At 44.0% G+C, this 20,578-nt stretch overlaps 1 protein-coding gene and 1 long non-coding RNA gene across 7 annotated transcripts in view; both read right to left on the reverse strand.

The window, feature by feature from the left end:
- Positions 1 to 20,578, reverse strand: part of CRADD (CASP2 and RIPK1 domain containing adaptor with death domain) — an 82,487-nt gene that overhangs the window by 26,646 nt on the left and 35,263 nt on the right. The window lies entirely within an intron of this gene.
- Positions 1,767 to 20,578, reverse strand: part of LOC119715506 (uncharacterized) — a 42,976-nt gene continuing 24,164 nt past the window's right edge. Inside the window, exons 1-3 of one of the 2 annotated variants that reach the window (XR_005262564.2) lie at positions 4,969 to 10,098; positions 4,207 to 4,375; positions 1,767 to 2,824 (exon numbers count right to left, since the gene is read on the reverse strand). This is a non-coding gene — a long non-coding RNA (uncharacterized lncRNA). Of the gene's footprint in view, positions 2,825 to 4,206; positions 4,376 to 4,968; positions 10,099 to 20,578 lie in introns of those variants that run through there. The other variant, XR_011808629.1, reaches the window with a different exon arrangement.

A 20,578-nucleotide genomic window follows, 5' to 3' on the forward strand; every position in this document is an offset into this window, starting at 1 on the left:
ATGCACCATAATTGCAAAATCATGCTTCCTGCCTTCCACGTACACAGCAAGTCTTCCCTCCCCCTTCATCCCAGAAGGGATGGGATTATTAGGAATTTCCTTAAGCTTCCCTTACTTTTTTTTCTTTCCTCTTTCCTTACCCTGACACCAAAAAAAAGGATCACACCATTAAACGTAGTCTGGGCTTTTACTTCCAAATACCTTTCAGTATGGATAGGACCAAAAACCAATGGAATAACCAAGCAAGTCACCCTATTATGCAACAGATGGTGAAACTATTTGTGTCGGTAAACTGTGGCTTTCATTCCTCTGAAGGCTGCTTTCCTCCAGGGGATTCCAGTAACTGGACTAACTGAAGTGTGTTTTGACAAGTTATAACAGCGCAGAAAACCCACCTATGAAATTACATCCTGGTAGCATCTTCCAAAGTAAACTGAAATCTTGGTATCACAGCTCATTTGGGAAACTACTATGCTTTCATTTGTTATGAGAACATAGCTTGAGTTTTTTTGTAGATAACAACTGTTCTTATACCTAATGATATGGCTTCATCTCCTCCAGAACTAGGTTTCTGCACCAGCATGGGCCCTGTAGGATCATCTCCTGTGATGCTCACCACAATAAGAATATACACACTTCGTTTATTTTCATTTCATCCACTTTCTTTCACTGTATGTAATTCCCTCACAAAGTCACCAGATCATCTCCAATGTTGTCTGTCTGTCCCTAAGATGCAAACTAATCAAAGCAAATACAAACGAGGTGCCAGTGTAGATGCCAGCCCATTGGGAAGACAGGGACACCAGCAAAGTTCAAGGCTCAGGCAATGCTATCCTGAGAAAGGCTTCTGACTACTAAAATGTAGTAGTGCCGGTGAGCCCTAGCCATGTGCTGGTCAGGCCTGTCAGGCACTGCACCTTTTCGTATCACAAATGTTTTCTGGGTTTATTCCCTTACACCAGAAGCCTACCAGTCTCGGACTGCCACAGTGAGAAAATGCACGGTGGATGGGAAGCTCTTGCCGAAGTGAGCGGGCCCCCTCGCACAAAGCACCACCACCAGGCAGAGAAGCAGACCCAGAAGAGATGAGTGACGGCTTGCACAAGTCCCGAAGTTGCTGACTACTGAAAGCAGGAACAATAAGCACAAGGGTCACTCTGTCTGCGTCCTGCTCTTGCGTTCCTCCAAAGGAATTTGCCGCTGCCTGTTCTCGGAGACAGCTCTTTGATTGCCATCATAGCAATTGTTAAAAGCAGACAATCTTAGACGTTTGTGACTGTGCTTTCTGCTGTCCTGACCACCACATGTGCCAGCAGAACTGGGACAGCCTGCCCAGAGTGGGTAGGGACAGAGAGCAGCTGGATCCAAGCTAAACGGAGAAGGACCAGTCCAATTCCTCTCTGTTAAACCCGAGGTTTTTGCATCGTGACTGCATTTAGGCTAGAACCTCTTTAACATGGGGCAATGCTTTATATACAAGTAATTTAGGATTCGGAAGGCAGATGGCTCCAGTTCCAGTAACCACCTCTTCTTCCTCCGGTAAGCTTTAAAATGCTAGTGGTTAGAGATTTTGGACAGGGAGGGACAGACTGACTCAGTTCCTACTCCCGAGCGCAGTTGCAGCCTGGACTAGTGAGCACATACGATCAATATCCATCAGGAAAACAAAGGAGACAAAGGCCGTGAAAAGGAAGGAAGTTGCAGACTGAAACATTTCATTTTTCCATATTTTTCCTCACAAATATCCCAAAACATAAAGCAGACAGATTTTTTGCAGAAGTGACCAGGATTTATTAAAGACAGGATATTGATATGAAACATTCATGACCCTCAACTTAGCAGTATTTCTCTTGGATGGGGTAATGAAGTGAATTTATTACATATCAGTGCCAAGAAGCTCATAATAAAAATACAGATTATAGTTCTCAGATTCATCAACTCAACCCAGATATTTTTGAAAAAAATACGCTGCAGCAGCAGGAAGAATGTAAGTCTCATAAGTTACTTGGGTTACCAAAGCTGCATATGAAATACATATTTTATCCAACAACAGGATGCAAAGTAAATGATTTGATTTTAAAATTCCGGAACAAAGGCACTCTGTGAAGACATGAGAAGGCGAACCCTTGTTGTGTTATCCCAGGTGTGCGGTGTAAGGGGGAAGATATATAGTTGTGTTGGACACAGACAAAGCAAGCAGAGATTTTATTGCATTGCAAGTTGCTGATTTTACGAGACTTGAAATAAAATAATAAAAGATGGATAAAGCAAGGTAGAGAAATACTGCATCTTCTCAGGAAGCTTGGCTTCGGAGAGGATTCAGACAGAACATGGCCACGGCAGAGCTTGCCATTGATCCTGCCCTGATCGCTCGCTCTCCTATTCTCTTCTGCTTCTGACCTTCACTCCTTTCTGCTGCTGGGCAAATATCTGCTGGGGAATCAGCCAAGGAGGATCCATTTATTAAATTCTTAATATTGAGCTTTGAATATTTCATTCAGCTTCTGCCACGCTCTCTGCAAAATGGGAATATCCCTCTTCAAAACGTTCCCAGAGCTTGCCTGCATCGCATCTGCATGGGCTGCGTGGCTTCAGGAAGCCTGAACACATCTGCGTGCTGTGAAAGAAGGAACTCATACATCTCGAGGTGTGACTGAAGGCAGTGTCATGCAGAAAGCTTCTGTACATCACCCTGTAAGGGACCAACCCTTGAATGACTCAACACCCTTCATATGCAGACATGCTACCAAGGGGAGAAGTTTATTTTGAAGTTAAGTGCCAAGGATTTCCAGGGTTTCTAATGCCTCACTTCTTCCAGCCCATCCTCAGGAAAAAAACAATGAAAAAATAAATAATTAATTAAATAAAGCAAAGAAACATAAATCAAACAAGCAAATGCCATGGTGTTTCTAATTGCCCTCTGATACAGAACAGGCAAAAAAAGCATTAAAGCTGCTTTAGGTTTGGGAAATTACTAATCATGAGATCTCTAGAGTGTGTCTGTGTTTAGCAGAGAATGTAATGGAAAAAAAATAGAGTATTAGTGACTATCCAAGAAAGATTTCAAGAAAACAGGGTGGAAAGGAGTTTGTTTGGATTTAATGTTTCCCCAGCAGCATCTCTAATCCAAACATTACACCACAGGTCAAATGGAGGGGAGCCAGAAAATGAAGCACATTAAAAATAGCCCTTAAAAAGGAAAGTGAAAGTGACCGCTCTCATTCCACCTTTTGTGACCATGAAATGCAAATTCTGTGATGAAACCCAAATTTGGGCCCTGGTGCCATCACTGACTGCACGTAAATACAGCGACCTATCCATGCGAAGTCCAACAGAAAAATACAGAGGCAGATTTAAAATTCTTCCAGACTTAGAAATCCAAGCTGGTATTACTGCTTGTAAGTAAACTTATGTTAAAATATTTTATTTTTTTTTAACTGATAGGATTCATTTAGAAATCATGTTATATCAAAATCTGTCACGTCAGTTTTAATGCATTAACTCAGTTCGACAAGTCAGAACTATAAAAACTAAACAAATATTATGCCACACTTGAAATACAATGAGCTGTCCTCAGCCCATTGTCCTAGCACTTCCAAGCTGCCTCCTTGCAGGCAGAGAAGTTCAGCAAAGCTCTCACGAGGCTGCCTGCCACCAAGACCAGAGCAATGGCATCTGGCAGCTGCCTTGGTAGCAATTTATAGCCGTAAGGTTAAGTCTTCACAGCCCTGTATCTGAGCTAACAGCCTGGTTCACACATTGCAATACTCAATTTTCTCCTGGGTGATCCTTTGAACTGAAGGAAATTAACCTTTTTTAATGTTTGATAACACTCAGACTTCACATCCTGATGCCGATAGTCTCATTTCGCCTCTATTTCACGGGGCCATGAATTAGAAGAAGATAAGGGGAGAGAAAGCATCCTGGCCATGGGAGGCAGTGACATTGCCCCTAGCAGATCTTCCCAGACAGAACTGCAGTCCCCCTCCTGCCTATCAAAGTGTTGCAAAATGTCTGTAAGGCATCTTTTCTCTCTTCTCCAGGTGCTCTTTGAGAACAAGACGTGCGCCATTAAACAGGGAGCCAGAGGGTTAAGCACTACATTGCCTGAAGGGCAGAGCACTGGAGGCCTGAACAAGCAAAAGCCTTAGTCAAAGAAAAGGCAATTCCAAACTTCTTGTCATCGAGGAAAAAAAGGGATCTTACCAGAGGATGAAATGACCAGCAACTTGCAGCAACAAAGCAAGAATTATTCAATTGGAGAGAAAAGTCTGAAGCACTCTCAGGGAGTGCTGACAGCCTGAAAAAATTAATCTCTCCCGAGGCTGGAGGGAGACTCCCTGCGAGGGACACCTGCCCGTCCTGACGTGTCATCCTGTGGGAAAAGCAGCAAGGGAGAAAAAAACGAGGAAAGATGAGTTCTCTATTTTGGAGTTCACCCAGACAGGGAAACTTGTTCAAGTGCTGCAAGCTGATCACTTGAGGCTGCTGAAAGGAGCAAGCTCTGCATCTCTTAAAAGGAACAGGCTTCATGTAAACAGCGCTCCGGGGAAAAGACGTTGATGAAAGGTATTGTGCTGCGTGCTTAACATGAAAAGCCAACGCTGCTCCAAACAGCTAAGGGCTCTGCAGAGGTCTGAACAAAGGTAAAGTGGGAAATGCAGACTTGCAAGATTTCAAGGACTGGGTTTTGATGGGGCCTTTACGTGCCTTCCTGAATGGTGAGACTGCCTCAATGTGAGAAACAGCTCATGGGAAGCAGAAACGCCGTGCTCCTCTCAAGACCTCGGGCACCTTGCAGAGGGCTACCAGGAGGTGCCTCTGTTTGGGGTTCTCAGCCCAGAAGCCTCTTCCAGAGCTAAACAAACCCTTTATTTCACAAGCAAGCCATGTTACAGTCCCCTCTAATAGGATCTGAGGACCAGTGCTGCCGCAGACCCACTTCATCCAGCATCCCTCGGCACCCACCATTCATTGCTAAGGTTTGAATCCACACCTCCCAGTGCCCAGAAGGATGCTCCAAGCTCTCGTCCCTGCTGGTGAAGCCGTTCCTCTGGCTGCCTTCTGACACTGAGAGCACGTGGGGCTTCCTAGCCTCCGGCCTCGGTGCTGGGGGTGTTGGTGCTCAGCCTGTTACCTCCCGTGGTTGCGATGACCCTGACCCCTCGCATGACCCTCAGCATGCTGCACAGTTTTTAGGACGATAATAAAAGAGGCAGTTCTGAGGCCTTACGGGGCCAATTTCCCCCTCAGACCCGTGGTTTCAGGAGGGTTTGCAAATGGCCAATAAAACTCTGGGCCTGAGCCGCAGGAGATGAGTCTGAAACAGAGCACAATGAAACTTCCCTGTCGCAGCAATCCCAGCGGAAGCCAGGGAGGAAACGGGAAAATTGAGTCAATTGAGTAAGCAGTCGTGGCCAGGAATGTCTTTCATTTCTAAACTGCCTGATTGAAAAAGAGGAAAAAAAAAGGGGGGGGAGAAAAAAAAAAAAGGCTGTGGTAGAAAAAGCCCAGTCAATCAATTAGTCAGTCATTTCCAGTTCAAATATTTCCATAAGTGCTTGGCAGTGTTTTCTATGTAAGGGATGTCTACTGCTGGTGAAAGATTTCTTAGATGGCAGAGAATTCCTCTTGATGACAAACTCTCCTCAGACAAACTCCAGTCTAGGCAATTTCCCTTTGGAAGCCCTCACAACTTGTTAATTTGTTCAAGGATTTTGAGCCTTCTTAAAAGAAAAGCCAGTTGGCTATCAGTTGCATTTCTGAACCTGATACACTGAAAGAGAGAGACAGTACTGAAGTGTAGGAAAATTCCTAAATTTAAGGCACCAGTAACATATTATGTATCTGACCTGAATACTCTACCTTCAGAGAAAACATTTACACAGGTCTTTGATGTGTCCCAAACAGCTCTACAAACAAGCTGTGTTTAAGAATAATTTTGACTATTACTGAAATTCAGCCTCATCTGAATTATAACTTGGCAGCTGAAAGCTGGCAACTCTTAAATAGAAAACTATACAGCTAAAAGTAAAGAGAAAGACTGCAATCTTTTATATTCTGATAACCTAAACTCCCCCTTAAGTTATAAAATCTAATTAATTTGAGATTTGGCTGTGTCGTTTGAATTTAGGCATCTCTTCTTACAGAAAATATTGTGGGTTTTTAGTCAGTCCCATGAGCTCAATAGAGATTTACAAGATAAGGAGTTCGTGATCTGGCTCTGCAAGCAGGCGGCAGTTATGTTCCACTTATTAAAGCTGTTAAAGCATATATGAACATCATGGCTGGTCTGTCATCTGCTCCGCTGCTGATGGGTTATGTCCTTTGAGATCACCTTTTATGCTTCCAGCGTGAATCAAATTGGTCATGCTGGACGTCCAGCAGGCTTTGCCAAGAACCTCGAAGCTGTTCTCACCAATCCAAGTCTTCGTCACAGCCAGACAACTGCCTCACAAGTCGAGCACTGTGCATACGAACGTAACACGCCTGAGTCCAAACTGGAGAGCAGGGCACAGCCAGACTCTGGTTATTAATCCCAGATCAGAGCATACTCCCACAATGGGATGTACATGACAGCAAGCACGCAAGCAGGATTAGGAAAACTAACGACACAAAGGCAAATTTTAATTATGGCACGCAAGTGCCTCCACTGGGCAAAAATATCTAAAAATATCTACTCCTTTATTCCTAAACTCCAAAATGTGGTTACACTGCCACTAATGGAGGATCTGCAATCACAGTACTTGGTGGCTTTGTCTTATTTTTCTTAATTAGTTATGCTGGCAAATTACATATGAGGACAGATGATAGATATTCCTCATACTGGAGAATGCTCTAATGCTTTCTTATAAAGAGATCTAAATTATGCCATTTCTCAGGGTGTTATTTATTTATTTTTTTAAATTTTTTTAGCTTTGAAATGGGAAGTGAAGTGCTCATCAGCTGCAAAGTGCTACTTTAATATCACCCAAGCAACAATTACCTCTGCAATAACCTTCATTAGATTAAATTACATACCATCCTTCCTCAGCTCAGTGTGAAGACTAACTGAAGAATAAAACAAGAAAAAGAAAGAAAAAAAAAACAACACTGGAAAGCCATTGTACAGTACAGTGCCTGTATAACAAAGGCGAAGGTACTCGCTGCATGGAAACCATGCGTTGCTTAAAAGCTGCCTGCCTTTGTTTGAAGTCTTAAATTAAACCTAAGAAGTCCCCTACCTATTTCAATATTCATTTTACTGATGCAGTGTCATTGCTGAAAATACACATGTATGACAGAATAATTTGAGTTTTGCAATACCCAGTCACGAGGAGTTAAACAATGAAGACAATTTTGCTGTCTTAATTTTTAATAATTCTTGTCGCAACCGAAATATTCTCATGAGGTCTCTTTCCATATAGAGCAGAGATTTATTGATTCCCTTACTTTCTCTAAATAACCAGTAATGGTCTGTTTCTTTCTATTCCATTCTAAAAATATGTCTGTCTGTACTTGCTGGCTTTTAGCAAACATACGCAGCTATTAAAACTTTGGGTTTTTAAAGTGTGATTTGCTCTGAAAAGTGTCTCATCAAAATGACATTAAAATCCTGCATGTTTTATGTCTCAATGGCTTCCAGATAAAATTAATTTCATTTACAAGGCATAGGCTTGAGGGGAATTTTTTGTAGTCTTTTTTTCCTCAGCCCCACTGCCTGCCTAGGACTTAGAAGCTCAGCTGCTCTCTTTTTGATTTAAACATTAACACTGGTTAACAGCAAATATGCAGGACAAGACATGCATTTAAGAGAACAGAGCAGTGTAAGCAAAGGCAGAACATAATAACTGAGAAAGGAGATAATTCAGTGACAGTGAATTTTTCTATTTTCTATTTTTCTATTTCTACAGTTCATAACTGTACAGAATCATCTGCATTCTGAAGAAAAAAGCAACAAAAGTGGGACTGGTGCGTTTCAAGATGCCGTGGGCAAGGCACATTCTTCATTGATGGATAATTCTGCAGCAAGGCCACGAGCAACCGCAGCACCAGCAGTGAGAGGAGATTGAGAACAACTGTACCACAAGGGTGGACTCTGACAGAGATGACTAACAAGATGAAGGGTTCTGCTTCAGGATCTGCAGCCCCAGAGCACAGCTTGAATACTGAGTTATGGGTCTCTCTGCGTCCTTTGACAGGCAATGTTCTGTGCCAGGACAGACAGCTCGGGGCCATGGCTGTGGGCCCTGTCGTGGCACCTCCCCACTCCGTGCCTGGCTCTGGAGAGCTGCTGGTCCCGGTGATGTCCTGCCTGAGCTGGACCAGTAACTCTGGTTGTGTGTGTAGCCTGCGTGTTTGCTGGAAAGAATGTGGAACTGCTTAAGGTCTTTGACATTAACACCATGAAGCAAGCACCAGCTGCTGAAGTCTCCATGGAGGGTGGATATTGCCAGCTCTACACCAGCTAGCTTGGGTCTCTGGAAGTGGTCATGGCTTCCTCTCCTTGGCCCTTGGAGATCTTGTTGAAACTGGAGGAACTGATTGAGAAAGAAAAGGAGACCACAAGCAGCGAGACAATGATCTATGTCCCTGAACTCGTGCTCCTGGAATGAAAATGTTGGCTTTGTTAATGCCTTTGTCAGCAAATAGATCACAGGAAGCCCCACTGATCTTTATCAGCTCAGCATCGGCTTCTCAAGAATTGCCCTTCCGCTCTACAAGTTCACAAGTTTATCTTTACCTCCCGCAAGTGAAAAGCTAACAGACACTCCATACAGATAGTAGCATTTCAGGAGTTCGAGAGCTCTCAGGTTTCCAAAGAAGCATGAAGGGGCACCTACTTCTTTTTCTTGTCAAGTGTCACCAAGATCATGTCCATCAAGTTCTCCACTGTAGATTATTGGTAAAAGTGAGGATACAGAATCATATTTTCTGGTCAGTGTTCCAAAGCATTCATGGGATGTGATGTCTTCTAAACACCATATCTGGAAGCTACACATTCAGCTAGGCTCCCACATCATTCTGGAAACTTCTATTTCTGCACACACAGGGCAGGTGCTCCAGCCCCAACTGTCTTGGTGGGCCTTCAGTGAACTCATTCCAGTTTATCAATGTCTTCCCTGTACTCAGGAAGCCAAAGTGAGCCACTGTATCTAGGCATGATCTGACGACTGCTAGGGCAGATAACCAGTTATCTCTATCTACTGGCGCTGCTTCTCTTGACAGAGCCCAGGACGCAGTTGCCCCCCTTTGCTGCTGGGGCATTCTGCTGTCCTGCATTTGGCTGGCTGCATATCACAGCCCTACAATCCCATCCAGCACAGCTGCTCCCCAGCCAGTCAGTCCCCAGCCTGTATTGCTACCAGGCGGCCTTCCTTCCCACGTGCAGGACTTTGCATTTGTCCCTGCTGAATTTCATAAGGTTGTCACCGACACATTCCTCCAGCCTGTCTAGGTAGCTCTGAATGGCAGCCTTGTGCTTGAGCATGCTGACTGGTTCCCCCAGCTCAATGTCATCTGTAGGCCTGGTGAATGCACGCAGCCTCCTACCCCAGGTCCTCGCTATTAAAAGGAGCACGTCCCCGGACAGGCCTGGTGCTACTCCACTTGCTGAAGGTCCAGGTTGAGTATGACCCATTAACAGTGGGTCATCTGACAATGACAAATTACTCCAATGACTCCAAACAATGACTCCAAACACACCACCATGGATCAGGAGGCTGCATCACCAATGCAAAGATGAGGACTTTCACAGCAGCAGTATCACAAACTGCTTTGTGGGCTACAGTGCTTCCAAAGATGATAAAAAAGTATGTGCTTATCTTACTGGCACTAAGTGAGTCCGTGGACACTAAAAAGCCATCATCTGTGCACAGAATACATAATCTTCTTGAAAAGATTAGTTGCCCTCATACTTCCCATTTGGTAATCATATTTTTTTACTTAGTACCTATCACCATGTCAGCAACACTCGCTGAATACAAAGGAAGAGAAAGACAGATGCAAACCACCCTTGGGCACAGGTGCTTACCAGGTTAACAGGCAGCTTATACGTTTAAAAAAACGTAAGGAAAAATTATTTTTTTTCCTCACCCTACAGTTTGCCAAACTCACAGACGCAGGATGTTCTGGAGGATAAAGTAAAACTGGGTTCAATATAGATTAGAAAAATTCCAAGGATAAATAATCTCCAGTGACTACAAAACACAGGGATCCAAATGCTGCTTTGGACACACTGAGGTTCTCTACTTCTCCATCATTATCTCCTACCAGCCTCTTCCATAGATACTGTACTGTGCTAGGCAGGCTTTTTCCAAGCCAGTCCACAGCTATTAGACCTTTCTAACAAAGAGAAATGCTTAAAAATAGAGCCTTCCATTGAAATAAACAAACAAACGAATTTCATCAATGGTTCAGAGGTTTCAGGGGTTCATCTTAAGCTCCAGCAGAAATACCTGACCATTTTGTCTGAGCTGTCATGGTATTTCAGGTTGGTGCTAAATACTTCTAACAGGTTATCATTAACAGTAGATGCTATGATGCAAATAATCAATTAATCAATCCAAAGTACCAAGTCTAGATCATCTGAAAACCTGGCATAATTATAAGAATGCTTTCAGAACTTCTAGAAATTGCTCTCTCTATTCACAGGTTGTGTCAGCATCTCCTAACAGACAGTATCCATTCCTAAAGCAGCTGGCTAAACTTGAGAGAAGAACTGTAGTTTGCTTCAGATAACCACCTTCCAACTGCCTCTCCCAAATTCTCCTTTGCATTTTTGCTGCCTACAAAGCCTCAGTAATATTTCGAGCACTGAGGTGCTGAGTTCAGTACATACCTTGCTGCTGACAAACATCATTTTGTTATGTACTGTGGGCCACAGTGGGTTTGCTTGCTAAATAACTGCACTGGTGTAAATAAAGGTTGGGATTTCTGAGAGGCCCAGCAGATTAAGATCTCTGTTGGTTGGCCTGAAAGGCAAATCATTTATTTTTACATAATCCAAAAGAAGGAATTGCGTACTTCAAATTAGGTAGGAGGCAATGAAATGTTTAACATGCCAACTGGCCAGTTCGGATAGCACTGAGAAGGTAGGAAAGGTGATGTGGTGCTGGACAATGTGAGCACTTGGGTATGGCATTTGAGAGACAGGGCTGAGATAAAGTTTTGATAAGATATTTGTAAGGTCATTGTGACACTGATTTTATTCAAAATCCACAAGTAGGGTAAATATAACCAAAACAAAATGTGATGATCTGACTTGATTATTTATAAAAGGATGTGTATTCATGGCTTCCTCCAAAATGAAAACTCTTCATCTCAACAGAGCAAGATCACCAAAATATAAGTATGAAAGAGATCTCAGGCTGCTAGGAAAGTTATGCATTTTAAGAATCTCTCTTTGATTTTAGTAACAAAGCATGCTTCTGCTTACACCAGTTGACAACTTTAAGTACCAAATGATTTATTCTGTGCTATGATAATTTATGTAAAGTATGACTTAGAGCAGGAACCATATGTAAAATGAAGATGACACTTTGCATTTACATAATGGTCCCTGGTTATTCCCTTAGCATGTAACAAAAAGCCTTTAATAAAAATAACAACAAAAATGCACTAATTAAAGCAATGTTTCACAGTCAAAAAAGAATAATAATCTGACAACAAATACCAATTTCCCAGTGATGTATTACTTCCTATCATCTTCTCAGCCCTATGCAGAAGGACCAGAGCTATTACTGTGTTCTGAACACAGCTCCCCAGGAATTGTAATTTACTGATATCTGAAATGCGTTATAAATGCTGTTCTTATTTTTAGGCCAGTAATTTGCATAAACAACTTTTCTCGGAGTTTCTCTAGGCGGGTCAGATAAGAGCAGGTAATCTGAGCAACTCATGCCAGAGATTTCTAGAGAAGACCAGTCGAGTTGATGGGAGCTGAACCTTTACGCAGGGACAGGCTTTTGTAAGTCTCAGACGCGGTTCACAGTGATCTGCTGTTTCTGAGTCATGGGCCCACAGCCACAATTCAGCCAGATGAGAAGCATTCTCGAGGCCACGCTGGTTTCGGTGGGAGGATCATAAGGAGCGACAGAACTGTGACCTAGCTGCAGGAGTCGCAGTGTACCTTCTGCTGCCATAAGAAAATAATTTCACTAAATTATATGGCTTTCTTAATTGCTGAGCGCATTATTAATTCATAGCTGACTCATCTTCAAGGCCTTACACACACTTCGGATCACAAGAAAAAAAACGTTGTGTTCGTAGTACCTTCCATCCAAGGATCAGAGAGTACGCCATGCACACTACCAGGCATCTGTGAATTAGCCAAATGTTATCTCTGTTGTTAAAATGGGCATTTTGAGTTACATTACTTTTGCTCCTTGCTCATCCTGTCCTTGTATCTGTTCTTCTAGAAAGATCTGACTGACTTCACCAGCAGTCATGTTCACAGAAGGACCACTTGTGAGCCGCTTGATCCTCTCTGAACTGCAGCGTGGGAGGTCAGGCCAGGCAGGGCCTCACAAGTCCCCGCTTCCTCCCACCAGCCCCAGCCTTAAAATTGCATCGAGAGGATTCTTCTCGCCTGTTTCCTTCCTAGGTCTTAACCACAGGACCACTGCATCCTGGAGGGTTATGGGTTCCTCAGCTCCATCCCCCTGCGGTGACACCATGGTGGTGAAGAGCAGCTCCCCGGAGCAGCTGCTCTGAGCTTCTCCCTCATCTTGCAGTCGCTGAGATTTGACTGGGGGTAGATTGCCTCATCTTTCTAAATGACTGTATCCACTTTTTTTACCCTCTCCAAGCTTTTCTGTGTATCTAATCCTACTTAAGCAGAATCTTTACAAGTGTGACAAATACAGGACAAATACATGTTTGTCTACAGTGCATATTCCAGAAAATCCTCTAGTCTTTACTTGCAGGTATGGAGAAATATTTAATTTGCCAACCAGCAATTTTCTCCAAAGGTTAGCCACCTCTCTTATTAAAAATGTGAACCCTGCTTCTAATTTGAAATTTTCTGGCCTCAGTTTTCAGGCTGTGATTCCTGTTATGCCTTCTGCTCCTGTTAAAGTGACCTTTTATCAACCCACTATTTTAGCATCAAATATTTTCTCCCCATGTGCTTACACAGTACAAATGACCCACCACTTTAGTTTCATTTTAACAGGAGAACTCAAAGTGTTAAGTTTAACTCTCCCCTTAAGTAATTGGAGGTCATATTAAATATATATATATATACAAAAAACCTTGTTTTCCCTCATTTCTTCATTCTGTTAATTAGAGCAGAATGTTAGAAATATCCTCAGAAACACAGAAATAAGCGAGACATCCCTGCTTGGCCTAGTTATACAGCATGACTCAACAGTGGCCACAGACTTGCAGCACATTAAAACTTTAAAAAAAAAAAAAAAAAAAGAAAAAGTACTACTTATGCAGGCAGCGAGCCAAAGTTACTCCCTGTAAATCTAGTATAGTATTGAACACTTATAAATGATTAACTAGCACGGAAGTTAGAAAGTTGAAGAGAAAAAAAAGACACCAACATGAACAGCAACAGTACACAAAATACCAAACTTCAGATTTCACTGTGAGTCTCCAGTATGAATTTAGTCACATTTGAAAAGCTGTAATAGTGCACATGTGGCCTTCTTGCCTCTTATGTCTAATAACCTTGTAAGCTGCTACTGCTAACCTAATTAATCCAAAATTGAAGAATGTTTTTGCTCTGATTTTGTGACTTTTGTGCAACTAGGAAAAAAATATCTTCAAAAGGTTTATTAATTATTTGTTAAATTAAAATACATTTCCCATCTTAAAGGTAGCCAGCTCCAGTGAACGAGAGACATGGACACATTGCACTGCATCAAATGAAGGTACAGGAAGATGATAAAGGGCTGAGAGCAAATGGCACATGGGGAGGGGCTGAGAGAGATGGGAGTGTTGAAGCAGAAGAGAAGGCTCAAGGGGATATTACCAACACGTGTTGAAGATGAGCCATTCTTCTCAGTGGTGTCTAGTGATAGGATGGCCCGCAATGGGCACAAACTGAAATGCAGGAATTCCACTTAACTACAAGAAAAATATTTTTTTTTACTGTAGGAGTGATCAAGCACTGGATGAGGTTGCAGAGTCTCCAACCTTGGGTGTATCCAAAACCTGACTGGTCATGGCCCTGAGCAACCTGCCCTGGTTCACCCTGCTCTCAGCAGGGTGTTGGACTCTATGATGTCCAGGGGCCTCTGCCAACCCCAAATGAATGTGTTTTGAAATTCCATGCTCTGTGCAATTTTGTTTCCTTGGCCTTTTTGATTAACAGTTCTTTTTCTGTGCCCCATCCACTCTGTAAAGTATGAAATTCCTCCAGTCTGAAAGAATCTAATGTGTTCTGGGGATGAAAAAGAATGGAGGGGAAGATAGTACAGGATGAATGGTTAAATATCACTTCTTATGCTAGCAGAAAACAAAGCAGGCTATATTTAGAGAGGTCAGCAAATGGAGTCTTGAAGATGACTTTGTCAACACCCATGATAAGTGGGAACATCCATATGGTTGGAGTTAGGTTTGTGATTAAGAACTCCATTGAATAAGGGCCCGAATTCTGCTCAGCATATGGACAATATCTACAGTTCAAAATCAGCCAAAAAGGCCAAATTTAGGAATTCTCAAATGCAGCAGTATCCCTTATGGGTTTTCAGTAATTCTTCCTCCTACTGAAGATATTAAAGCATGATGTACTAATGTACTATATAACCAGTAGCCCACTGTTCTTTAACATACAATTGGCCTTAAGGTCAAGAGGACTGAGGGAGGAAAGCCAGGGAAGTTCTAACCAGTTTCACTACTGCTCACTAAGAAATCAGCTTAGCCACTTGTCCTCATTTTAATTTAGCTATTCTAGAGGGAAAATAAAATGAAAATTTGGGGACAGAAAACTTCAGAATAGGTAGTAGTGTTCCTTGGGAGTCCCACTCTGCCTGAAGATTGGTTTAGGGTGTTGTTTTGGGTTTGTGTGTGTGCATGCTTTTTTTTTTTTTTTTGGCGACTTTGAGAGAAATACCTGAGAGCTGTGTGTTTTTATGCTGCACAGAAAATACCACTTCCTATGGGACTGGTGAACAAATACGCCCTAACCGCATTCAAAGAGCTCTTTTTTATTATTACATGAATAAAAGAAACATGGAAGGAATCAGTTTTTCCCTTGCTTGCTCTCTCTCCTTCACATAAAATACAAGACAGCCCCCAGATGAATTTTACTGTTTAACACACGAATTCAAAAGTGCAGCTTTCCTACCTCTCGGGTTCCTTATCAAACACCATTAAATTCTCTAAAACTACCGATCACATTCCACACCTTCTGCAGATGTCAAAGACTGCCATTTACTTCAAAGCCCCAAGGGGCCTCCAGTTCCCCTTTAACTCCAGTGAAAGCAAACCCCAGTTCAGAGAGGAAAAAGAGAGATTCAGTGTTTTGGCCTTGATACACAGATTCTATTAAAACGAGCAAACAAACCTCAGGGAGAAAAGAATACCAGGAATAGGGGAAATGCTCTGAACACTTAAGCCACCTGCTCTAGTCTTTCTCACCTCAATGACTGTACCCAAGTTTCAAGGATTTCTTTACTAATGGTGGCTTTAGAAAGCTCTGATTTACCATGGATGAGAAGTACTTCAGAAGCCTAATGGTACTGTAAAAATGAAAAACCCAGCACTGACCATGTCTGATTGCCCCTGGTTTCTGCAAACCCCTCTGCTATTCGTACCACTCCATCAAACGAACCTCACGCCAAATGGATGTTTTGGCAGTGGTCCCAGACACATATGCCACCAAGTCCCAAGCAGCTCACTGCGTCACTTCTCCTGCTAATGAGCAGGAGCAAGCTTCGGCAGCAGCTCCTCAATGTTCTTCCCTCCCTGCTCTCCTGGGGTACATTCCTCATGCCCTCTCCTGCCTTTGAGAACGGGTGGCCCTGGGAGAAGGTGGGAAGGGAGGGATGGGGAACTGCAGGCTGTGTCCTACATGGACAAGGCCACCCTGGCTAGGAAAACCATGGGGAACTCGGTTTGCAGTGAGCGGGCAGGGATGGCAGGAGGAGGCCCACAGAGCTGACCACAGCGCAAGGAGGGCAGGCTGGCAGCCTCCATCACAGAAGATGGAGGCCATGTTGGCCACTAGTTACCACACGCTCCTGCTTCTCCTGCCCTGTGTTGTCTGTCCCCCTCCTTCATCTTCCCCAAGCAGGTGAAGGATCCCCCACCCCTGCACAGGTCCCTTCCTCCTCAGTGGTCCCTCGGCTCTGCCTCCTGAGGCCCAGCACGGCCCGGCCCCGCCATGTAGCCCACATTCCCCTCAGACAGAGGTGTGTCCCAGCCTGGCAGGGCACCACGCGGCATTGCCGGCAGAGGAGAACAGCAAAACATTATACGGTGCGAAAAGCCGCTTGGATGGGAGGGCAGGCGGCTGGTATGCGAGAGCAGGAGGATTCTGCAGGAAAAGCTGCCGAGCAAAGCCAAGCCCAGCTGAGACACTGAGTGGTAGGCACAGCAACAGCAGGGGAGAGAAAAAGTAAAGACAAAGATCTTCCTTCAAAAGAGCTGGAAAGGATTATGTAGGATGGTGACCACATCTTTCCTCAACCATTCAGGCCTGCCTCCCAGCTAAGCAGAAAAAAAGGAGAGCTCATTTTTTATTATGTGCGAGGAAGCTCTGCGAAGCTTCTTTTGAGAAGAGCGGGTATTCCTCAGTCAGGGGACAAGAAACAGATTTTTCTTTTGCAAATTGCTTCAAGTACTAAGATAACCCGGGCACTGGTTTCTCCCCGAATCCTGGGAAGAGCCCTACTGGTACACAAAACGTTCATAAGCAGAATAGTCAGCCGTTCCAGAAAGCAAGGGGAAGAAAAAGCAAACAGATCCACCAGACCATGACAGCATGTGTGAACGCTGGAAAGCAAAGTGGACACTTTTGGGAGCAGTCAGAAGGGGAATGGCTGAGGACAGAGACCTTGGCCGTGCACATGGCCCACAGGTCTAATAGGAGGGACCAAGGTTTTGGCAACCAGGGAGTGTAAGTGTAAGCGGCTTGAGGTTTCTAAGGGAAATCAAGAAGAAAATCATGACCAGGAAAAGTTACTAACATGGAGAAAGCTCTCTGAGGAAGGTGCTGAAGCACATATCCATCACATCCATGTCTTCCCTTCCAGGGAATTGGCACCTCCACTCTATGCACCACGCACCTGGCTGGGGCTGTGTGCACGCCGTATCACCAGGACGGGGGAGTCCCTGCTGCCATGTAGGCAGGACCTCGCACAGCTCTCCCTGTCCAGCAGAAGCCACCACAGCCCTGAAGCTAGACCTAGCATTCTGCTAGATCAGCACAGTTTGCTCTACAGATAGGCAAAGACAAGGGAGAAGGAAGGCAGTTTCTCAGTGTGGCTTTGGGGTGTGACCTAAGCCACACCACAGAGCCCTGAGTCAGCCTGCCTCCATCTGCAGGACAGAGGCTCCTCTTCCCAACAAGCCCACCAGCAGCAGGGACTGCCAGATGAATTGGCTGGCACACTCAAAAGGGGACAGTCCTGCAGAGAAGAGGCAGCGTGAGAAATCACTGGGCTTCTCTGGGTTAAGAGGTTTTGGACGGTTTACCTTAACCAACTCTGTGGTCAATATTTCTGAATGGGAGAAAACATTGCAGTGTGTTCGAGAGAAAGAAGGCTCCAGCCTCCTCCACTGGAAGGAGGGGATGACAGGCTAGAAACAGACCTACTAGGTGCCAACAGAGCCACTGCCCGCACAGCGACACGGTAGGGGTAGCAATCTGCTGCCTTTTCCAGCAGCGTGCCTGTGGCGATGGCAGCCAGCACGGGGTCTTGTACGTGGCACTCAGGAGCAGCACAGCTTCAGGGGTCCAGCATGCCTCTCCCTTGGAAGGCCTTGTGCAGATTGCATCACGGTTAAAACACATTTCACCGCCAGTGAACACACTCTCCTTTCTTATTTTCTGTTATCTACCAAGAAGTCATTTGAATGAAGGATTACTCTCTAAGACAGCACAGGCATTTATCTCACTCAATTTCAACACCTGGTCCTAGCAGCACAAACCCAGAGATGTTTTATGGAGGGATCTTCTATTTTTTTCTTGTTGTTTTTATGTACTTCAGCAGCCAGAGACTTCTTACCAACAAGATCATGCTGTGTAGAAAACTCTTAAGATCTAAATAATTAATCATAAAAATTAGAAGCTTAGTTCTCAAAGTGATCCTGATGGAAAGAAAAAAGAAAAAAAAAAAGAGCTGCAAAAAGCAGGATAGTCAAATAACACAACTGATAGCAACATTTTAAGTGAGTCTGTGCTAAAAGGCCAACTCTGCTGCTGTTAGGCAGGGAGAAAATTGCAGGCTGGGACGAAAACATGCCTTGAAAATATAGAGCTTCACTCAATTACCTGCTACAATGAAGTGAGAAAATGAATGTCACCCCTGTCACCTGCAACTGCAAAAGAGTAAACTCAAGCCAGTCTCCACCCACAGGTACAAGTGCCAACATGTCAAGCAAAAACATGCCTATCAACAGGAATGTAGTCTTCTCAGCACTGACAAGGCTATAATTTAATTTACTATGGTTGGCATAAAGCAAACACCAGCTATAAGAAAGGAATTGGAGTCAAAGATTGTATCATTGGGTTCTTCAGAAGAAGCTCATCCGCAGAGAAAAAAAGCTTTTACCCAGGCAGAGAAAAAAAAGCTTTTACCCAGGCAAATAGAAGTGCAGAAAATGTATTGCAAGGCAATGTTCATACTGGAAGAAGTCAATGAGATCAATTATCTGCCCCAGCAATCTAAAAGAGCCACATTAAGTCTTGAAATGGGTAACCGTGTATCTGATTCTAAAGGTCTTCTACAGAACCTGAGAGAAATGCAGGTGTTACGTCCTCATGGTTTATTCCTCGCTTGGTTATCAACCACCAGTCGTTGGTACAGGGCTGGCTCTCAGATGGGAGAAGTGAGGAGCGCATCCCAGCATGCGTGTCAGGACAAGGAGGAGGGACATGCACTGCTCTGGGGGGAGGCAGGTCTTGGCTCCTGGGGGGCTGCCACCACGCTGGTTGTAGAGAGGCGAGACAAGGGCTCAGGTGTTGGCCATGCCTGCTGGAGGAGAAGCTGCTGAGCCTCAGGTCAGATGGGAAGGGCCATGACCAGCCCTTTGCAGAGATGCGGAGGAGCAGAAGCTGCCCCTGGCCATGTTCCCTGCCAGGGCAGGGCACAAACTGCACACAGCAGCCACAGGCACTCCTCTCCCTGCCACAGGGCTGGGGTGCTCAGCCCTTACTGCATTACCCATCCCCCTGCCCAGAAGCAGCACTGGTTGTGTTTGGCACTTCTCAGATTGGGGAGAGGCAAAATGGGACAGAAAGAGTCTGGGAGCCACCATTCTCCACCAGCGAAGAGGGAAAACAGGGACAGAAACCATGGGAGGTTTTTGTTTGAAAGGGCAAGATGCCAGGTCCGGTCCTGCAAACTTGCACTTACTCAAGTGAATGGTTCACTGAGGGAATGTGACGTAGCAGAGAGGACACCAGCACGACTACTGCAGAGATGGGTCAGGTTTAGCAACTCATCTGAAAAGCAGCCTTCAAATCAGTAACGTTTCCTGCTTGTGGTGGCAACTGGTTTTGCTACCAGCTGTCTGCTTCAGAGCTGCTTTCCCCTTACAAAATGTTGGAAAGCAAACTCCTCTTGCACACATCAGTAATACTTACCCATACAATAAAATTGGGCTGTGATAAATAAAGTATTTGTGACTGTACACTGACTGAGTACTGGGAGAGCACTCGTATTCTCAGCTGACAACTCAATTAAGTTAAGCGCAGGGTCTTTCACCAAAGACATTATTCACTTCCCTTAGATGGCAGAAACTGCTGTAATCCCAACCAGGATTAGTGAAGCTGTATCAGTTTACATCATGTGGGAACTGGCCTGTTTACCTTAAACTGCATTTAACTTCATAGACTACTTATTTCATCTCTTCCCCGGAGTGATTATTGTTATACTGAAAAGAGAATGAGGTGAGCTACGATGGATATTAAAAATAAAACAGGATAGGTCTGGCAGCTGAGAGAAACACTCTGTAATCACAGGGCAAGTGAATTTCTGTTTCTGAAAACAAGCTTAAACTCTGCTGATGTGATACCTGTGTTTTACACTTACTAGCCTAGTGTTTCTTTCTCCCTCATTTTTTATTAATTTAAAATTAAAAGAAATAAAATAAAGGCAGCATCGATGATCAATTTCAGTTTGCAGCATCTGGTGCCGGTGACTAAGGGAGGGATGTTGTCTTCTATTCTTCACTAAGAATAGGGTTGGTCCCACGAGCTTAAGGAAAAGGCTGTTACGGTTTCCTCTGAGTACTGAGCATCACTGGTGCTGGGTCCTGAGAAGTGAAAAATGAGGGTGGACAAATAAAAAAGGCAGAAAAAGACTAAAGACAGAATACTTCTGAGGAAACAGTTGAAAAAGGAAGAGAATAAAATCAGAGAAAGGTCAAGTTTGGGCATCTTTAATGTGAAAAACAAATTAATAGGAAAATGGTAGAAAAG

Source organism: Anas platyrhynchos, chromosome 1, assembly GCF_047663525.1.
Source record: "Anas platyrhynchos isolate ZD024472 breed Pekin duck chromosome 1, IASCAAS_PekinDuck_T2T, whole genome shotgun sequence".
Taxonomy (NCBI): domain Eukaryota; kingdom Metazoa; phylum Chordata; class Aves; order Anseriformes; family Anatidae; genus Anas; species Anas platyrhynchos.